This window comes from Kogia breviceps, chromosome 6, assembly GCF_026419965.1.
Source record: "Kogia breviceps isolate mKogBre1 chromosome 6, mKogBre1 haplotype 1, whole genome shotgun sequence".
Taxonomy (NCBI): domain Eukaryota; kingdom Metazoa; phylum Chordata; class Mammalia; order Artiodactyla; family Physeteridae; genus Kogia; species Kogia breviceps.
The window spans coordinates 3,241,843-3,258,315 of NC_081315.1; the positions used below are offsets into that span (position 1 = coordinate 3,241,843).

Here is a 16,473-nt window from a genome sequence, read left to right on the forward strand (position 1 = left end):
TCTGGGGGGCCGGGCCGGGGCTGCGGTTACCTAGTTCCAAGCAGTTGTGGCCAGAGAGGGCCAGGGCTCCCCTACCGCCAACACGCTGCCCCTGTGCGGGTTCCTCAGGGTCCCTGGAACCACTGAGTTTCGGGAGTGATTTTTTTCCCCCCTCGTTGTGTGTGTTTCACAGTTAAGTATGTTTATTTTGACTAAAGATTTAAAGATTTTAACTGATTACGTATCTTTATTTACAATTACTGAGTAAATAAATTGACTAAATAAACGTATTAAAGCATAGCAATCTACGCCCCTGCACTCCCCACCTTCTATAAATCTAACTCTCTCATGAAAATATTAAGATGCGTTCGTGATAAATCATTCAGAATGGGTCAGGGACAGGTGAAGAATGTGTTTTAGAAATTCTTGTAGAAAGAGTAAGCGAGTCGGGGAGAGGTCATTTGTATGGGTCTGGTGAGGCGCAGGGGCTGCTGGGATGGGCCCAGGGTGGCAGGAAGGAGGCCCGAGGTGCCGACTCCGATGGGAGAGGCCTCCCCACTCTCCAGCTCCTCGCGGCTCAGCCCGGCAGGCGTTACTCCGCTTGGAGAGGGGCCCCGCGGGGGAGGGAGGGTCACTGCCTGTTTGTTTGTTGCTCTTGCGGTAGCGCTAGTTACAGGGTGCTAGTAGCCCTGGTCGTGGTCATAAGCGGAAGTGGTAGTTGTAGTGGTACTAAAGTGTTGAGAGAACAGTAGCTAAGGCTTTGGTAGGTAGTGCTTTCTGTCTGCCAGGCATCATTTGAAAAGCTTTATTTATATATAAATCACTTAATTTCATGACTGTAGTTTGAGGTAGGTGTGGTCGTTACCTGCATTTTTTTTTAACTTTTAATTTTGAACTAATTTTAGACCTACAGAAAAATTGCAAAAGAAATAGTAGAGTTCCCATATGCCCCCTCATCCAGCTTCTCCTAAAATTATAACGTCTTGTATGACCGTGAGACAATGAATAAAACCAGGAAATGCACTTTGGTGCAGCACTATTAACTAATCTACAGATCTTTGGATTTCACCGACTTTGCACTAGGCGTTCTTTTCTGTTCCAAGATCCTATATAGGATTCCGCCTTGCATTTATTTTTATTGCTGCTTTTTCTCCTCCAGTCTCCGGCAGTTCTTCAGTGTTTCCTTATCTTTCAGGACTTTGATATCTTCGAAGCGTGTCAGGTGTTTTTGTATGACGTTCCTCAGTTTGGTTTTGTCTGGTGTACTCACGTGATTAGAATGGGGCTTTGCATTTTGGGCAAGATGTTACCTGCGTTTTACAGCCGAGGAAACCCTGGCGGTGTGGGCTGCTGGCTGGTGGTCCGTCCTCGGATTCTGCCCGGGAGGCTCGGTGTGGCCCTGTGAGTGAGTCCGGCCACTCGGGGATTCTGTTTCCCAGAGGAGTTGAGTAGAACGCGCTTCCTTCAAACACAGGAACTACCGTTTGCTCTCTTTCTGGGGGCTCTGACTCTGTTTCCAAACTTGGGGGTGGGGAGAGGCAAGTAATATTTAAGCATAGGCATGTTTTAAAAATTACATGTAATTTTAATGTAAAAAGTAATGATAGTTACTATGTAAATGCTCGAAGGTAAAGGAAGGGAAAAGTATCCTCTGAAGTCTGTCATCCAAGATAATCATCCTTTAATATCCTGGCCTTCTCCCATCGAGCCTCACAGCTGTGTGTCCTGCGTACTTGAGAGCGTGTGCTTTGTAAACAACTTGATGTCCCGCTCATCTCAGCTGAGGAGTGTATGTAGCTGCTTGACTCACTGCTGTGCAAAACCTCTCTGTAAAGACGCTTTGACTCGTTATGCGTTCCGGTGTCTGTTTAATGTTCCGTTATTTGAACTTTCCACGGTTTGGCTAGTCACTGTAAAGAGTAAGTTTTTGATCCTTTTTTATTATAAATAATGGCATAAGGAACGTGATTGGAAGTGTGTGCCCCTTAGAGAGAACCGAGGTTCGCGACGCCGCGATACAAGGTCTGTTGTACAAATGAAATCTAGAGCCCGAGTCCCCGGAACGGCACGGGAGCCTGTGGTCCTCTCTCCTGACTACCGGCCGTCATCCGCTTCAAGCGACAGCTTGTCCGGACCTGTGGAACGGGAAGCCAGTGTTCAGAAAGCCGCGGCTCTCCAAGAAAGAGGACCCGCACTTCAGGCCCGTTGGAGGAAAACGTTGGCTTCCACGTCTCATTATTTTCAACGATGACGTGCGTTGCTCTTTCCCTGGCTGTCTGTCAAATGCTGGCGAGTCGGGGCTGTAATGGGGTGCAGGAGGGATGGTGTTTCTGACCGAATGACAAGCCGCGCTATTTATAGCTTCTTTCTTCACGGTGCACCTGGTGACCTTTGCCGTGTCCGAGTTGTCTGGTTTCCTTTGGAGACGTTGCCTTAGGGACACAGTCCTGAGATTGTTTCTGAAAGAAGGGCCCTCTGCTCGTGCTGCCTTAAAGGTTCACAGGGGTGATTGATACGTGCTTTCCTCCGGGAAACGCTGAGGTTTGAGCGCAGCGTCCTGTGCACGAGCTGCTTTCATAGAACGACTAGTTCGCAGGTGACTCTCCCCATTCACCGTGTTTTTCCCCCGTCAGCCTGGAGATGCCTTATCCGTATATATAAGGAACCTGACCATTCTCTTGCACGTTTCTACTCATTTTGACGGGTAATTCGCCCCGAACAGCTAGTTTTGGATCAAAGCACTTTGGACAACATTTTCCCATTTTTGACTAATTCTCATGAAACTGCCTTGACCTGTGATATCATCCGGTAGGAAGGGTGGTGTACACTGCAGACAATCTCCCCTTTGGCTCCCGGATTTCATGAGCTTTACTGAATTCCCCAGTTGACATTTAGGCCAGCATTTTATGTTTTTGTTTTTATTTTTAGACAGATACAGGTTGCTCTGTACTTTGGTTATTCGAGCATGAGTATTATTCCTTGATGAGATTTTCAACATCTGTGGAGCTTATGAGGCCCTTTGTGACTGTCAGTGACACCTCACTCCACGCCGAGGCAGTGATAAGGTGGTGTTTTGTGACTTTTGCTGTAAACCTATGAGAAATTTACCGAGTTGTGAACCATGGGTGTTTGCACAGGTGGCTGTCCTTTCACTTACAGTGTTGGGTGTGATGCCGCTGTTACCATGCAGTGTCTTTGTGTGAGCAGGAGGCGAGCAAAGGCCAGGGGTCAGTGCAGCAGAGGGTATTCTCGTTTAGGAAAAGGCCATAGGTGGACATAGAAATGGTATAAACGGTATGTGTTTTTCCAAGCCTGTAAGCAAAGCACTTAGCAGTTGTGGTCCAGGCTGTGCCCTGCTGTTTATGTCCACAGTCGTGGTATGTAGATGGGTGTATTAAGACAGTGACGGGGCCTTCCCTGGTGGCGCAGCGGTTGAGAGTCCGCCTGCCGATGCAGGGGACGCGGGTTCGTGCCCCGGTCCGGGAGGATCCCACGTGCCGCGGAGCGGCTGGGCCCGTGAGCCATGGCCGCTGAGCCTGGACATCCAGAGCCTGTGCTCCACAATGGGAGAGGCCACAGCAGTGAGAGGCCCGCGTACCGCACAAAAAAAAAAAAAAAAAAAAAAAAAAGGCCTTCCTTGGAGGCCTCTATGATAAAATTGATTCTACTGAGAAAATCAGATTCAATGTTTTAGTAGGAGTGTTTTTTTTTCAAGATTGTGACTAACATAAATTCAAGAAGAGTCTGCCTAACAATAATGCTTCACATCTAAAACATCTACTGTACTGGAGTTTTTGCAACTAAGTATAAAAATGATTGCCATATGGGTAGAAAAAGATTGCAGTTCTGTGAGTTAATATGCAACCTAGGTAAGGGAATTCCCTGGCGGTCCCGTGGTTAGGACCCTGCACTTTCATTGCCGAGGGCCTGGGTTCAATCCCTGGTCAGGGAGCTAAGATCCCACAAGCTGTGTGGTACAGCCAAAAAAAAACAAGAAACAAAAACAAAAACACAAAAACACACTTAGGGAAGCTATTTCCTTCTCTAATAAACAACCCAAACAGCAAGTTGAAAGTTTAGAAACACAGTCTGGGCCTAACTTTACTATCTAAATTATCTCATAGAATTTTCAGCCTTTCAAAGAAGTCAGCAGCCAAAAAATAACATTAATCCAAGTTACTATTCTGTGACTTTGCTATAAACAGGCTTCAGCACTGTAGAGTGGGGCACTTTTGAAAGTGAGAAGATTTAACAATATAATAATTTCTGTTACAGTTCCTTAAATACACTGATTTAGAGCACATTAGGGCAATAAACATTATTAATATTTTCCTGCCCACTGTGTACAGAAAACCAAATGTTCTTTTAAAAACGATTTCTAAACCTGCACCTGAAAGTCTGAAAATCTGATTTTCTCAATAGAATCAATATCATCATAGAGGCCTCCAAGGAAGGCCTTTTTTTTTTTTTTTTTTGCGGCACGCGGGCCTCTCACTGCCATGGCCTCTCCCGTTGCGGAGCGCAGGCTCAGCGGCCGTGGCTCATGGGCCCAGCCGCTCCGCGGCACGTGGGATCCTCCCGGACCGGGGCACGAACCCGCGTCCCCTGCATCAGCAGGCGGACTCTCAACCCCTGCGCCACCAGGGAAGCCCGAGGAAGGCCGTTTAATAGAAATGATCATGCACACCATATTTAATCATAAACAGATACTATTTTTATTGCTTGACAGTCAAAAACGGTCTCTGTTTTTCACATTCAGAGTGATCAGTACGCAGTCTCTTCCTCTTCATATCAATGCAGTACCAAGGTAGGGCCTGTAAGCCTGAAGGAGAAGATAAGCCCAGAATAGCCGTAAGCCTCGGAACTTGGAAGATGCCAAGAGAAGGTTCACAGTTAAAGCCAGGAGCCAGAGGGAATGGGGACACAGGCCTCTACAGAGGGGCGAAGAAGCTTCCAATGCATGGGCCTTAGGGTCTAGGTACCAGGTGTTGTCTGGCGGCAGACCCAGTGGGCAAAGCGGTCTGTACACTACACGTGGCGTGAGAGATCACTTCTGTAACTGGCAGTGCTGTCCGTGGGAATGGCTGAACGTCGAAATGCCATCAAAACTTAGGGTTGTTTCATGGGCCCTTTTCGTGTTTGTGGGTTATTCTATCTCATTCTGAAGTAGGTTTGGTAGAGTTCCAATTTTGAGACATATTTCCAACTTTGGTTGCAACTTGCCGGAAGCCCTGCTCTTTGGTCTCTGAGTTCTGGTGTCTGCGTGGAAGGAAGCAAGGTGGTCTCCTCCCTGCGGGCAGGTAATTTAATACCTGGCTGGGGAGACGAGGCCGTCGTATGTGCAACATGAAAAAATTGCTCGGGGGTCATTGAACAGTACAGTGTGAATCGGTGTAGCAGAGGCCACAGCGAAGGCAAAGTCCCCTCCAAGACAGGGTATTTTAACGTGTGTGGATGGTGGTCGTGGGTGGCTCTTGAGGAAGTGAACTTTGAGCTGGGTTGACGGTTTAGACTGTGGGGCAGTGGCTGGAGAGGAAATCTGCGCGTAGGAAAGAGCGTGAGTGACCGCACGGGAATGGGAGTCCAGGGCGCCAGAGCAGAGCTGAACGGGAGCTCAGGTAGGGCCCCGGGAGGAGGGCCACTTGCCTGCGGTAGCCGCCAGGCGTCAGCGACGGTGCTGTTCTCGAGAGAGTCCAGCTTACAGACCCGCATCGCCTGGCTGGGGAGCCCAGGGCCACTGGTCCCTTGGGCGTCCGATAACACTGGCACGCGTGGGAGAAGGGCGGTGGCCGTGTCCACCTACGGTCAGAGCTTCTCTGCCGCTGATACCGAATACGCCCACGATTTTAAAATCAAAATTATGCCACGGTGCTCGCGATAATCACCTTTTAAATTAGAGCAGCAGCTGTGATGAGGGTAAGTGGGGAAACAAGACGTTCAACTAGTCAGTTCTGAGCGCCTGAAATCCTGTTCTCACTTTGACTCACGTGGCAAACGGTGAGCTACTTGAGATGGAAAATCGCAGGCCTCCTCCGCTGGCCCGCGCCACGTGGCGGCTGACTGGTTGCTCGGAGAACTTGCCGCTTGTTTTCAGCAGCGAAGGAAGGTGGGAGAATGATTCTGTGTCTCTGTGGTAGGGACTGAAGGCACAGTTAGATATCCCTTATTCCACGTAAAGGGCTGTGTAGGATTAGAATATCCTATTCTTGGAAAAGGCACGAGTTTGTTTCGTCATGGGATGCCTTATTGCAGATGGACGGTGGCATTGTAAAAACAACTCGCGTGTCATGGACGGGCGCCCTCACTGGGCCCGTGTCCGAAAGGCGGGAAGAGAAGCGGGGATCGTCCCTTACAGGTGACGTTCATCTCCAGCTGTTGGCAAAATCCCAACCGCGGCGGCGGTGCACATTAAGCTCAGAGGGAAAGCGTGGTGATGGAAGAAGGGATGGGAAGAATAGAAAGACAGAGGAAAAGCTGAATCATCTGCAAACTGCCTCCTTGAGTTTTAAAGAGGAGATAAGAAAGATAAAAGATATCTTCTCACTTGGGGAGATATCAGTAACTTATAACAGGATTAAATGAGGTGATAATAAGCTTTTCTAGTTTTCTTTATATTTCTTTTCTGTTAGAAGTTTTTTTGCGGTACGAGGGACTCTCACTGCAAGTGCCCAGCCGCTCCGCGGCACGTGGGATCCTCCCGGACCGGGGCTCGAACCCGCGTCCCCTGCATCGGCAGGCGGACTCTCAACCGCTGCGCCACCGGGAAGCCCTCTCATATTTCTTGAAAACATCCTCCCTCCCTCCTTCCCTCCCTTACTTCCAAGAGAAACCATAAGATTTTGTTAAATGGTTATTTGGAGTGACCTAAAGTGAGTGGATTAACAGCAGAGTAAGGGCTAATAGGAAGTGCTTATCTCAGCCATTGTTTCGTCTAGTCCATTATCACGTTGTTTCGCAGAAGCAGGTGATTGGACCTGTCATTGACCAGTTAATGAAATAGTTGGTTAGGGATGGAGTCATAGAAATGTACTTCTGTTTTAACTTTTAACTTAAAAATGTTCAATTTGATCTGCACATGGAAACATATGTATAGCTGAATGTATAATTGGATTAAAATATACACCTGCATGCATACAGGGGTGTGTGTGTGTGTGTGTGAGAGAGAGAGAGAGGAGAGAGAGAGAGAGAGAGAGAGAGAGAGAGAGAGAGAGAGAGAGCGCGCGCGCGCGCGCGCGCGCGCGCGCGCGCGCGCGAGCGCTGGTCCTCTGGGACTTGACTGTTTTCCCTCAATCTTCTGCAGTTATTTTCTCCACATCCAGCCCAGCAGCAGTTAAGCTGACATACCTGTAGCAGATCACCAAAGCATTCTACTTCATAGGTTAAGTAATTATTAAGTTAAACAGTTATCGAGAGTAAGTGGGGACTGTTTTGTTCTTTTAAATATTAATCTGTTATACCTAATCCCTAGGAGGGATAGTGTCTGAACACCTTCATATCTTAGGAGAATGTTTACCAAAACGGTGGTCCGTAGTGAGGAGCAAAAAGACTGGAACTGAGTTCCAGAACCTCGGCGACGAGTTTTGTCTCTTTGAGGGAGCTTGATGCTTAGTTAGCGCGATTGAGCCCTTCTGTCCTGACCTCTGTCCCGAGCGGCTCCCCTGCTGGTGTGGACACGCGTCTCCTTCCGTGTTACTCCGCCACCCTACAGATGTAATCGAGCCTCCCCGTGCCTGCCCGGACCCTGGTGCTGACACCCGGAGGCGCTGCTGTGTGTCCCCGGGGCCGAGGGATAATGGTGCTGTGAGCGGAAGGGCGGGGGCCGTCTGCTTGTCTGCTGCTTCATGGAGCACCAGCAGGGAGAGAGTGGAGACGCGACCCGGGTTTAACGAGCTGCAGGTCACGCGTGGCCCCGGTGAGCCCGTCCCAGTCAAGTGGCGGAGCTCGTTGTGGAGATGAGAAGTTTCATCATTTCCGGAGATTTCACTGTAAAGCGCAGCGGGGAGGCAGGGTGGCGGCTGGAGGCCCAGGGGGACGTGTGTCTTCAGAAGAGGCCAGAGCGTGTCTGTGGGTGTTTGTTGTGCGACCCAGCAGGGCGGGCTCTGTCCGGGAAGGAGGGGGCTTGCTGCAGAAGTGGGTGAAGCCCACGACAGGGCAGGTGCTGGCTTTGGAAAGAGCGCAAGCGCTGCACCCTTTTATGTGCTCTCGGTCAGAGCCACACATCCATGGGTGGGTGTGGGAGCCCAGTGGTGGGCGCTGGGGGGTTCTGACAGAGAGGGAGGTGGTGGAACAGAGGGAGTGTTGAGCGCCCACTTAATACCAGCGGTCACTGACATGTGGCCATTTACGTTCCGCCCACTGCCCGGCAGGTGTTTGGGGGCAGGCGTGGAGCAGGTGGGTGTGGGCACTGCTGGCTTCGTGCTTTGCCAGGGACGCGGTAACGGCGCCACGGGAGCAGGGCTTACGCGTGTGCCCAGGCCCTGGGAATGAGGATGCGTGTCTGGAATGCTGCTTCTGTCTCTGATGGCTTCATAAAGAGCTTGTCACCTACTCTAGAAATTTCTTTGAGTCTCAGTTCTGACCTCTCTCTTCTCTCCCGATGACCCTTCAGAGTTAGGAATGACCGTACCTGTCAAGTCACCACCGCCAGGGCCTTTGGCGTCACCTGCTCTGTCAGCACCTCCCCGCCTGCCCTCAGGACTGCGTCCCTGTGAAGCTGCATCATCGTGTAAAAGCTCAGGCTTCGCTTGTTGACCCCTTGCCTAAGGAGCTTAAGTGACACTCAGCCACCAAACACATAAAACCCAGCCTCTGCAGCAGGTGTGCAGGGCAGCTCGGGACGTCTTCAGGCCCACCTTGCCGGCCACGGCCTCTGCTGGGACGGCCACTTCACCCCTCCCCACCCGGGAAAACCACATGCTTCCTCAACCGGGAGTCTTTAACGGCCTGGGCTGTATTGTCCATCTTTGCTTCCCCGGTGTCTGGCACAGAGCAGGCACTCAGTAAAGTTCGTTGAATCGTACCGGTGCACGATTATATTTTTAACGTGCCCTTTAAAAAATCACTTTCAAAAGGAGCTTAGCGATACTATGCTAAGCTAATTAATCCCTTTTAGAAACCACTTGTAATAAGCTCTGATTTACCGGAAGTCGGGTTAGTATCGGGGAGGAGAGCTGGGAGGGAACGGGGCTGCAGTGCGCCCGAAGAACGGGGCCCGGGAGCCCGGGGCGGAGGCGCCGCGTCACCCGTGCAGGGCGTGGGAGAGGGGAAAGGGCAGGCGGCGTGTTACTGGGTAGCGTTCGTTCGCCGTCTGTATTAATTACAGTGGAATTATTAATGTTGGTTGCATAGAACAATTGCATAAGCACAGCAGGAGCTACTTTTTCTCTCCCGTAAGAGAATCCTGACGGTCCACGGCCAGGACAGCCCCAGGTCCCCGTGCCTCTTCGCGGCTCATAGCTTCCGCTCGGCATCCACCCCGGGCACAGGCTGGCTGCCAAGCTCCAGCCATCACGTCTGCAGTGGGAGCTAGAAGCGGGGGAAAGGCTGACGAGCAAAAAAGTTAACTGCCATCCTTGAAACAACATTTCTCTTCACATCACCTTGTCCAGCTGTGGTCATATGGCGGCTTCCGGCCGCCCAGGAGCCTGGGGCGTGCAGTCTTTTATTCTGAGATGAATTATGCCCCTGAAAATAATAACGTAAAAGTATCCTTCGGGGCTTCCCTGGTGGCGCAGCGGTTGAGAGTCCGCCTGCCGATTCAGGGGACACGGGTTCGCGCCCCGGTCCGGGAGGATCCCACGTGCTGCGGAGCGGCTGGGCCCATGAGCCGTGGCCGCTGCGCCTGCGCGTCCGGAGCCTGTGCTCCGCAACGGGAGAGGCCACAACAGTGAGAGGCCCGCGTACCGCAAAAACAAAAAAAAGTATCCTCCTGAGGAGAAAGAGGAGAATGGATGTTGGAACAGACAGCCAGCAACCTCTTTAGCTTCCCTCACACTCTCTTAGTTTGTCAGTTACCTCCTTTACTAGACCCTCCTGTTCCTCAGCCCTGTGCCTTGCTCCTTCAGCTGTTACATCATCTATAACTTCCACTTGTTCTACCTGAGGTTGACTCAAGTCCAAGTATTCCCAGGACACACACACACACACACACACACACACACACACACACACACACACACACACATAAGGTAAACATATAAAAGATTTTAAGGAAGCGCTGGGAAGGAGCTCCAAATAAGGCAAATACATCTTGAAACAAATGTGAGCTTGGTTTGACTAGAGTTGATGCTATTGAAGGGAGAGTTTAGTTGCACTTGATGTAAATATATGCTGTGTTAAATTTGCAATAAGGTAGATGTATAAATTAAAGGAATAGGGTAAAATATGTTAAACGATGCAGTGGGATATACCAAAACATTCCCCCTTTGGGTATCAGCTATACTTTCTGCCCCAGTACACAGCGTCTTCATCTTGGAAAGCTAACATGATTTTAGCATCATTTAGACCATACTCCAGTGTGGTACCCGAGCCTCAGAGCAGTACTGTTCTCTAGAGAGGGAGCTCGGTGGCTGGGTCCAGTTGGGAATTTGGTTGCTGTAACTACAGCTTCGCAGGTGAGCGGTACCTGTAAGTCAGGCTCCCACGGTCCTTGCACTACTGGCGTTGGTGGTGTCCTAGCAAAGTAAGTAGCCTTCAAAGGAAGATCTCTGATGTGTTTGTGTGTAGAGATGATGTGGTATCACAGGTCACCTGACGCTTGACGTCTTCAGTCGGGGAGTTTAGTCATCTGTGGTCCTCGTATAACTGTGTGTGATTTCATCCTAGAAGTCCGTATTTGCAGTGATGTTTCAATTTCTCTTGCACAAGTAAATATTATATTTCATAAACGTTTTCAAGTCTGACATGCATGCGTCAATGAAATACAGTATTGTTTTTCTCTGTAAAATGTTGGAATTGTTTGTCTGCTGCTGAGCGTAAAGGAACTCCCAACCCGTGTGTTTGCACACTTATTTTGGGGGAGGGTTGGTTTGGAGGGGTGTGTGAATTACTGTTTCACCTGTATGAATTCAAAGTGTCTTAAAATACATAGCAACTAAATTGGGTTTTGTTTAAAGAAATATACTTTCAGTATTGGGGACACTGACAGAAAATGACAAGAGTAAGGCTGTCGCTAAGAGAGAGATTCATAGAAGAAGCAAATTATACTTGGTAAAACTGGAATGTCTATTAAAATAAAATTTCCGATTAACCGTAGTTCAGGGACCTTCTATTTTATTTTACATTGGCTATAAAATTACTATGACTATAAAATTACATATATAATATTATAGGTACATGTTGTATATGATAGACAACACCAGTCACATCTTTGAATGTTAAAGAAAATTTATTCTGTACTATGAACCCCACTTTAATTTTTAGATGTACTAAAAATTCTTTAAAAGTACTTCAAGAATTAAGAAATAGTTTAAATAAAGTGAAATAATAGCTTAGACATGTATATCACTGCCTTTTTATGTTAGAATTTAATTAAATATAATGTGGGTTTAAAAGCTGCCAGCTTAATATTTATTACTGATTAGAATATTGAACTGTAAGTTCAAAATATTAAAAAAATTTATTTCCTTAGATAGTTCTTATTTTTGCCACACATTTATGGCTTTATAGGTATTGGATATTTTTGCAGTTAAATATAAAATATAATTTCTGGTATTGAATGTTCATGTGTTATATAGATCTACATAAACATCAAATAACTGGAATTTTTAGTTCTGCTTTTAAAAGTTTTTTTTTGAGTCAGACATTTAAGGATAATTTTTACATTATCTTTTACTGATGACTCACTTTACATTTTATAGCTGTAAACTGCTTAGTGTGTCAGTTTCATTAAGATAACTTTGTTATTTCTTAAACATTATCAGATAATTTTTTTAAATTAGGGCAATGGCCAAAATCTGTCCAACACTTTCCTGTATTTTATTTTTATTATTATTTTTTGGTTCATTACGGTGCAGTTAGAAAACCACCATTAAGTATTCATACGTAATTCAGTTTTACAAATAGGAAAACTATCTTCTTTCATCAGTCTAAATCATATCCAGAATGTATATAAGTATGTATGTATGTATATCAGAGGTTTTTTGCTGCCATGGTAGTTTATATAGTCTATAATAATAATAATTCTTTTTTTTATTTTTAAACATCTTTATTTGAGTATAACTGTTTTACAATAGTGTGTTAGTTTTTCCTTTACAACAAACTGAATCAGTTATACATATATGTATGTTCCCATATCTCTTCCCTCTTGCATCACCCTCTCTCCCACCCTCCCTATCCCACCCCTCTAGGTGGTCACAAAGCACCGAGCTGATCTCCCTGTGCTATGTGGCAGCTTCCCACTAGCTACCTAATTTACGTTTGGTAGTGTATATGTGTCCCTGCCACTCTCTCACTTCGTCACAGCTTACCCTTCCCCCTCCCCATATCCTCAAGTCCATGCTCGAGTAAGTCTGTGTTTTATTCCCGTCCTATCACTAATCTCTTCATGACATTTTTTTTTTTTCTTAGAGTCCATATATATGTGTTAGCATATGGTATTTGTTTTTCTCCTCTGACTTACTTCACTCTGTATGACAGACTCCAGGTCTATCCACCTCATTACAAATAACTCAGTTTCATTTCTTTTTATGGCTGAGTAATATTCCATTGTATATATGTGCCACATCTTCTTTATCCATTCACGTGTTGATGGACACTTAGGTTGCTTCCATGTCCTGGCTATCGTAAATAGAGCTGCAGTGAACATTTTGGTACATGATTGTCTTTGAATTCTGGTTTTCTCAGGGTATATGCCCAGTAGTGGGATTGCAGGGTCGTATGGTAGTTCTATTTGCAGTTTTTTAAGGAACCTCCATACTGTTCTCCATAGTGGCTGTATCAATTTACATTCCCACCAGCAGTGCAAGAGGGTTCCCTTTTCTCCACACCCTCTCCAGCATTTATTGTTTCTAGAGGTTTTGATGATGGCCATTCTGACCAGTGTGAGATGATATCTCATTGTAGTTTTGATTTGCATTTCTCTAATGATTAATGATGTTGAGCATTCTGTCATGTGTTTGTTGGCAATCTGTATATCTTCTTTGGAGATATTCAGAAAAAGGCTTGCCTTTGTCTTAACTGTGTCTTTTAAAAGCAAAAACTTTCCACCTTAATGAAGTCCATTTATGTCAGTGCTTTCTTTTATAGTTTGTACTTTTGGTGTCCTGTTTAAGAAATCTTTTCTTCACTTGATGTCAGAAAAGTTTTCTCATGTTTTTCTTCTAGAAATTTAATAGTTTTAGCTCTTTCATTTAGGCCTGAGATCCTTTTTTTTTTTTTTTTCTGAGATCCATTTTGATTTAATTTTTGTGTATGGTGTAAGTAAGGGTTGAGGTTTGGCTTATGTTTCTCAATACAGATATTCATCTGTTTCAGAACTATTGAAAAGAACATTTTTTAATGCATTAAGTTGCCTTGGCACATTTATTAAAAATCAGTAGACTAAATTTGTTTCATGTCTGTTTCTGGACTCTTTCTTTTCTTCTGTTGATCTATTGGTGCATGTCAATTCTTATACCAATACCACATAATCTTTATTTGCGTAGCTTTATAGTAAAAATCCTGTAGTATAAATCCCTCACTTTTGTTCTTTATCAAAATTATTTAGCTCTTCTGTGTCTTTGCTTTTCCATATAAATTCTGAAATCTGCTTGTCAGTGTTAGGGTTTGACTGGAGTTGTATTGAATGTGTAGATGAGTTTGGGAAGGTTTACTATCTTAATATTGAGCCTTCCAAACCATGAACATGGTATAGCTCATAATTTATCTAGATCTTCTATTATTTTCCTTTGTACGGTTGCATCCCCTTTTGTAGTTTTTAGTGTACAGGTCATACACAACCTTCATTAAATATATTCCTAAATATTTTTTGATGGTACATACTAGGTTTTTAACTACCTCAATCTATGAGAACAGATCTGAAACAGGTTAAACAATATTGCCAGGGTTACTGTTGGTAGAATTAGAAGGAACAGTTATTTACAAAACAAGGGAAAACAAGATAAGTATGGTTTGTGAAAAATGTCCACATTCCATGCAGATGAATTCAATAAATTGACATTTTATTACTTGATATCTTTGTAAGAAATCACACATATGTGTGAATTTATGCTTTTCCTTTCGTGGAAATGTGTTCTTTTAACTTCCAAGAATTTTATGAATGTAGTATTATTCAAGTGACCTGAGTTATTGTTTAGGTCCTATTTTATAAAGACATGTGTGCCATTTCAACTTCTTTTATGACATATACCAGATTTGGGGGAGGCTGGTGGCTGGGTTTGGGTGCCATTCGTATAAACCTTTAAAGAATATCAGGTGTTTCTGTTGCCATTATTTGAATGTTTGATTCTTGAGATCAATTCAGGTTTTTACTGGTTAGGATGAATCCGAACTATTCATTTGAATTCATCTACCATTTTTCTCACTAGCAAGTTAACATAGGTCTGTTCGGTTATTTCTTCATGTAATTGTTTATGTTACCACTAATGAATTTTACAAAAGTCAAGTTATTTTCTTTTATTGTATTATTATTTATATAAATTTGTTTACTTTATTTTTGGCCGCATTGGGTCTTCGTTGCTGTGCGCAGGCTTTTCTCAAGTTACGGCGAGCAGGGGCTGCTCTTCCTTGCGGCGCACGGGCGTCTCACTGCGGTGGCTTCTCTTGTCGTGGAGCACGGGCTCTAGGCGCACGGGCTCAGTAGTTGTGGCTCGCGGGCTCCAGAGCACAGGCTCCGTAGTTGTGGCTCACGGGCCTAGTGGCTCCGCGGCGCGTGGGATCTTCCCGGACCGGGGCTCGAATCCGTGTCCCCTGCACTGGCAGGTGGATTCTTAACCACTGCGCCACCGGGGAAGCCCCCAAATCAGGTTATTTTAAAATAAGACCTCAGAGCTGAGCTTCCTCGCCTCTTCAGCTCACCCACAGTGTGTTTCTCACAATGAAACAGGGAAGATTTAACAGAGGCATTTTGGATGAGGCGTGTGTCCAGAAGCTGCTGGGAAAGCTGTTATGGACCATACCTCTTACACAAACTGATCAGCTGCCGTCTGTGTGCAAAGCGCTGTGATCAGCGGAGGCCTGTCTGCGCCACTCAGTAGACTGATGGCAGCACATCAGTTTAGCTGAGCTGCTCTCCGGCAGTTGGTCACGAGGACGCGGACACCACCGAAGTGTAGCCATCATCACACCACTGTCCTCTGCTGCTTAGATTGTGGCAGGAGACAAAAACTGGTTGCTCCCTTCACCCCCGTACAGCTGAGGTAAGAGCCACCTTTTTTCTCTAGAAGGGAAAAATAAGAGCAAAAGCAGCCTCTTTCCACTTTTCCCATGTTGTCTCGATATAAATTTATGCGTGTCTTTTCCGTGGCAATCATTCCAGCCAGGTGCACAATTCAGCATCCCTCTGGTGGTGGAGAGCAGTGTCTGTAGAGCTCGGGTAAATTTTAATACCAAAATTGCATTGCCGAGCCCACCTAAGCGTTTGACCTTGAAGGCTCAGAGGAGAGCAGACAGGGCAGATTTCCCTACGTGCCCTTGACTTAGGAGAGTGGATAATGAATAGAAATTGATAAAGAGTGTCTGTCAGGCTGCCGCTGAGGTCATGAGGCTGGTATGCGGAAACAGTGCCCACACGACACGACACGCGTAACTCAGAACTGCAGCCTGGAGGGTGGGTGGGTCACCGAAGCAGGAAATTGGCCGTCAGGAGGAATGCGGGCTCCGAGCACAGGCTGCAGCCGCGTGGACTCAGCCGGAGAAAACGCAGGGGCCATGGGGCGGGCTCGAGGCTGCAGACCCCTAACTCCTCTACAGCGAGGCAGCACTGTTGCCGCTGCTTCAAAGATACCGAAGCCAGTGCAGGTTAGATTTGTTTTAAGGGATTGAAATGTTGACAGCATGAGTATCAGATGGCCGGTACTTCTGTAGTTACTTGGATCACAGGCTACTGAGGAATGAACAGAGGCTGCGGGGCGGGGGGAACAGCTCTGAGGCTTCGCTTGTCATTTTTTTTTTTTCCTGTGCTCTGTTTTTATGAGTGAAGGTTAAAATGTGGAGATTGGCTGTGTAGAGGAGCAAACCTCTGTTCGTCTGTGCAGGGTGACGACTGTTAGAATACTTCTAAATGAGCCTTGAAAGAAACTGTCTGTTTAGTTCTCCCAAATAGTTCTGAAAGAGTCTGTTCACACACACAGCTTTTATGTGTACTTGGTGTGTGTATATTTCTGTTTTAAATAGCTGTTACTTTTTTTTTTGCTTGTTAAACTAATGAGTGAGGACAAAATATTTTTAAAAGATTAAATGCATTTTTATGATGTCTTTCAAGCCACTGTCCTCTTCTGTTAAATGTATTCCTGTAGAGTCTACTGATTTTTGAGAATGGAATTGATTGCATCAGCA

The 16,473-nt window shown here is 46.1% G+C and overlaps 1 protein-coding gene across 5 annotated transcripts in view; it reads left to right on the forward strand.

The window, feature by feature from the left end:
- RAPGEF2 (Rap guanine nucleotide exchange factor 2) overlaps positions 1-16,473 on the forward strand; it is a 249,132-nt gene that overhangs the window by 104,452 nt on the left and 128,207 nt on the right. Inside the window, exon 1 of one of the 5 annotated variants that reach the window (XM_067035440.1) lies at positions 15,841-15,936. The exons of the other annotated variants lie outside the window; for them this stretch is intronic. The gene's annotated coding sequence lies outside the window, so the exon portion shown is untranslated. Of the gene's footprint in view, positions 1-15,840; positions 15,937-16,473 lie in introns of those variants that run through there. 5 annotated transcript variants of the gene reach the window in all.